The following is a 5,490-nucleotide window of genomic DNA, read 5'->3' as shown; positions in this document are numbered from 1 at the left end:
TATAGCTCAATGGCATTCCATCACATGAATACACCATAACTTTCCCAATTGTTAGGCATCCATTCAGTTTACAATTATTTCTTTGTCAACACAAAAAGAACTTATATAAGTATTTTTGTACATATGGGTCTTTTTCTTCTCTCTTTGATCCCTTTGGGGTATAGACCTAGTAGCAGTATCACTAGATCAAAGGGTACACAGTTTGAAATCTTCTGGGCAGTTTCAAATTAGTTTATACAATGTCTAACCCAGTTCACAGCTCCACCAAGAGAGCAAGTGTCACTTACAAGAGAGCAAGAGAGTGCAGTGATGTATCTATTTTCCCACAGCCCCTCCAGCATTCATCATTTTCCTTTTTTTATCAACCAACCTGATAAGTATGAGATGTTACTTCAGAGTTTAAATTTTCATTCCTTGAATTATTAATGATTTAGAGTGTTCTTTTCATATAGTTGTTGATAGCTTGCAATCCAGATGTTCTCAACCTTTTTGATAATCATGGACCCCTTTGACAGTCTAGTGAAACCCATCAACCTCTTCTCATAGTAATATTTTTTAAATAATTAAAGGAAATGCTAAACATAAATTAGAGGTTAATAAAAATAAAGATGCCACTTTTTTATACAAATTCACTGATCCCCTAAAATCTATACATCCCCAGGTTAAGAACCCCGATCAAATCCAACCCCTCCTCATTTTACAGGTAAAGACCACAAAGTATTTATGCTAAGTCAGTCACACAATCACTTGGGTGACTTTAGTCTGAACCAAAATAAGGTCCCAAGACAGCTGATCTAATCAGATAAAATATTTATTAAGCTCTCTGCTAAGTACTGAGGATATAAATTCAAGCAAGCAAGATAGTCTCTTATCTCAAAGAGATTACATTTTAATAAAGGAAGAAAACAGCATAAAAGGTAGTTCTAATGGAAGAGGGTGTAAAGCCAAACACAAGCAGCTTTCCAGAGGACTGCTGCTGTGAACAGCTTCAAGGTTCTGATTACATAGTACAGTGAATTCTCTATTTATTCAGCAGTAAATTAAAGTAAAACATTCACAGAAACCAAAGTACAGCATTCACAATGTTATGACACAACAATTTATCGCTAAAATGGCCACATAGTTTTCACCAAAGTGGTCACATAGTTTTAAGCAAAAGATATCATTCAGTAAGAACTTAACTTAATCATCCTTAAGGAGGCTCCTTAATGGACACAAAGTACAAAGGTCAAAATTCTCCACCCCAGGTCACATTGTCTTAATCTCTCAGTTGAAAAGTCTTCTTTCTTCTTAATTGGAGATTAGTTTCCAATCATCCTTAATTCAATCATCCTGAAGAGGTACAGTTTACAGAGTACAAAGTCCTCTCATCCCTAGGCCACAGTAAATCATTATCTTCTCAGTTTGCATTAAATACCCAAGGAGACGTCTTTTAATCTTGACTCAAGGCTGCCTCTCAGATTCCATGGTTCCTCTTCCATGGTCCCATCTCCTGCCTGAATCTACCCAACTGTTACCTGGATTAAAGGGTAGGCAGCTCCCGGTTCCTTGTCCAGCTCCTTGTCCAGTTCTTCATCCAGTTCCTTGTCCAGTTCCTGTTCCATATTGAAATTTACAGTGTCCAATCCACCTCAAGTCCTTCACAGTTTCTGTTCCTGGGAAGACAAAGCTTTACAAAGCCACAATAATATTCATGCATATTGCCAGCACCATCATCAATTCACTTTCTGCCTGTGAAATCAACATAGATCCACAAATATGGTCTGAGAAATCAACACAAATCATCAGTATAGTCCCAGGACCTCTGAAAACTTCAATAAGACCCTCCTCCAGGACTTCTGTAAACAGACAACAAGAAAACCCTCTTTCAGGGCTTCTGAACCAGCAGTAAGGTCCCAGGGCTTCTGTAACAACAGCAACATCCTCTATCAGCAGACATCTGACAAAGTAACATCAAAACAGACAGACAAAGTATTAGCGCCACAGCCATGCTTCCTCCCACTTCTACTCTCTCAGCCTGGGCTTTTCCTTAGGTCATTAAGCTCCTCCCTGTTCTGCCCCTTCCTGTTGCATTAGCAACAGGGGTTCACAAGTTCTGTTTCTTAACAAAAGACTTGATATAATCATGGGCAAGAAACTTGAACTGAAACAAGGTGTTAAATAATTAAATAGCTGAAACCAGGTTTTAACTACTTCTTTGCTTGCCATTACAGAGGGCTTTGTGATGGCATCATGATTTGGAGATGGCTTGGAAGTGACATAAGGCATATTAAGTCAAACCCCACTTACCAGAGGCCAGAGCAGTTCACTAAATGGAGTACAAGTTTCCATAGGGAGGAGGTAGAGATGATGGCAAGAGAGCAAGCTGCATCATTTAGAAATGACTAAACTCCATTGGTTTGGCATGAAGAATCTTCTGAAGTCAGTTCCACTGACAGAAGACTCTGCCCTTTCCTCCACCAGTAAACCCAAGCATTTCCAGGACTGACCTGAGCCTCAAGTTGGGAACATGGTCAACCTGAATTTTCCCTATTGGATGGCAAAGGAAGATATCCTGAAAGTGTTCTCTTGACCTATGGTCCCAAACACTTTAGGAAAAAGGTCTTGGGGTCACTAGTAAAATTAAGATGATTCCCCCATGGTCTTCCAGACCAAAGTGAACTCTAGCCAGACTCACCAAGGATAGGCCAAATGTATCTCATATACACACACACACACACACACACATACACATACATATACATATACATATACATGCATGTGTATGTACATACATATATACATAGGAATCATTACTCTGATTTGTGCACATATAAATCATCTGCATGCGTCTACATATATGTATACATGTGTATATATTTGTGTGCCTGGATTTGCATACACGTGTGTGCATTGTACATGTATTGTTATATGTGTGTGTACATGTGCATATATGTGTGTGTCTATCCCATCTATATTTCCATATAACCAAGATAATTTTAAGAGGATATGTGTGTCTTTATGAACCTAACATTATGGTTAGGAACGAGGAAGGAACAAGGAAACCTTGTCATTTGCAAGCATGATGACCAGCCAATAAGGCAAAAACACAAAATCTTTGTGAACAAGAAAAATGAAGGTCTGTTCCAAAATTATATACAAAGAGTCTGGGTGATTATGGCAGGGGCTTCTCCTCCTTATACTCTTTCTGGGTCTATACCCTCTGGTGCCTGAACTGCCAATACAGAAGCCACAGTTTTCTCCTCAGAGCATACTGAGGAGAGCATCCTGTGCCTAAGAACATTCTCTTTTGGCATCCTTTATTCCACTTTCCCAGCTGGGGGTGGGGGTGGAAAGAATTATCATCTTCATATCAGGCTGCTTTGACATCTGCCATAATTTGGCAGGAATTAATCGAATGAAAAAGAGACTGACTCAGCCTCTCCAGGAAGCAATAATTTGGGGGAAGTTAAAACCAGGGGGTGGAAATGGAATGAAGGTGAGAAGAGCAGCCTGAGTCCAAGATCCATAGCTTGCCAGGTTGGGTGGGAAGGTCAGGGTCAGTGAAAGTTAGACAAATTGTGGGAGCTTCTCCAGAAGAAGCACCTCTGCCCTCCCCTACCATACCTTTCCTAAGCAAGCAGGCTCTTGGGAACCAAGTAAGACTTGGCACCCGCAAAGCCTACACCGTTCAGGAGTTCATAGTCCTTCACTAGCATCAGCAGCCAAAGTACTGAACAGCAGGCACTCGTTGAAAATATGTATTAAATGTATGACTGCAAAAAATAGGGACAAGGTGATTGAGGGGATAGGGGAGGCAGAAGGGGGAGAGAACAGAAGGAAGGGAAAGAAGCAAAGGAAGGGAGTGAGCAGAAAAAAAAAAGAAGAAAGCAAGGAGGCACTGTTCCATGTCTACAACTTATTTCAAACTCACTTTAGGGGATTTGGTAACTACCATCATAGGCTTTCATACATAATCACCAAAAGTCTCACTAGACTAGCCTTGAACCTATTAACACTTCCTCTGTGGCAGAGGCCTTATACAGATCTCTGCCGAAATGTGAAGGAAGGGCATTTGAGGGATCTTCTGTAGTTTTTCTGGCCTGAGCCCCATAAGATTGGAAGATTCAGCTCTAAGGAAAGAAATCAAAGGAGTGGAGATTCTCTCCTTGAACCCTCACTAACCTAAAATCTCAGAATGAGCATCCAGAAATAAGGGTGATATGAGTCCAACTGTGGGGAGCGAGCTGGACATGTGCTCAGACCCCTTCCATTGAGTAACAACACACTCAGATCCCTTTCTTAAAGGGCATAGCAGCCGATGGGCTTAGACCCCATAATTAAGGGTGATGGTAAAGATGAGTAGCAACTGAATCCAGAGGGGCAGTTTTATTTTGTTTATTTGCTTTAGCAGATCAAGTGCAATATGTGGAATCAGTTTGTATCCCACTTCAGACTAACTACGTAGCCTGAGCAAGTCATTTAAATTCTCTAAACCTCAATTTCTTCATCTCTAAAATGGGAATGATGGGGGGCAGATAAGTGGTGCAGTAAATAGAGCACCAGCCCTGGAGTCAGGAGGACCTGAGTTCAAATCCAGCCTCAGACACTTAACACACTTACTAGCTATGTGACTTTGGGCAAGTCACTTAACCCCAACTGCCCTACCTTCCCCCCTCCAAAAAGCAAAAACAAAAAAATAAAAAAATAAAATGGGAATGATCATAATATTCCTACCTCACAGGGTTATTGTGAGGATCAAATGAGATAATGCATATAAAGTTATTTGCAAACCTAAAAGTACTACAGATATGAAATAAATACTAACCAAGAAGCATTGCTCCCTCTTTAGGTTATAAGAAAGAGAAACTGTTTCTAGCCTCTTTGGGTCCCTAGTTCAAAACATGAGGAGGGAATTTCTCTCCCATCCTCAAATCAACAGCCATGGCACACACATGCATGTGATGACAAAGACATGTACTAGTATAGGTGAGCCTGAGAATGGACCTCACGACCCAGGATATATCTTCTGCTTTAGATTTCTCTCCCTAAGCACATGTAACTGAACAGGGATCCTCAGAAGGGGACATTTCCGGACGTGGCAGCTACCTCAGAGCACATTGGGCATGCTTATAAGGAATGGGCCCTTATTGGCTAGTCCCCTCCATTAAATTCATTCATAAGCCTTCCATGTTTTAAGGATTTCATTCATGTTAAAAGAAATAAATAGCCTTCCTATAACTGAGATCCACTTTGTGAGTCGTTCAGTTGTTTTAGTCATATCTGACTCATTGGGATTCCATTTGGGGTTTTCTTGGCAAAGATACTGGAGTGGTTTGCCATTTCCTTCTCCAGCTCATTTTACAGATGAGGAACTAAAGCAAACAGGATTAAGTGACTTGACCAGGCTCACACAGCTAGGACGTGTCTGAGGCCAGATTTGAACTCAGGAAGATGAGTCTTCCTGACTCCAAGTCTCTATCCATTGCACCACCTAGCTGCTCCCCTCCT

Source organism: Petaurus breviceps, unplaced genomic scaffold (assembly GCF_028583685.1).
Source record: "Petaurus breviceps papuanus isolate PSGF00001 unplaced genomic scaffold, PetGlider_PUasm1.0 184, whole genome shotgun sequence".
Lineage (NCBI taxonomy): Eukaryota > Metazoa > Chordata > Mammalia > Diprotodontia > Petauridae > Petaurus > Petaurus breviceps.
The sequence above is the reverse complement of the archived record's forward strand: the minus strand, read 5'-3'. Positions refer to the sequence as shown.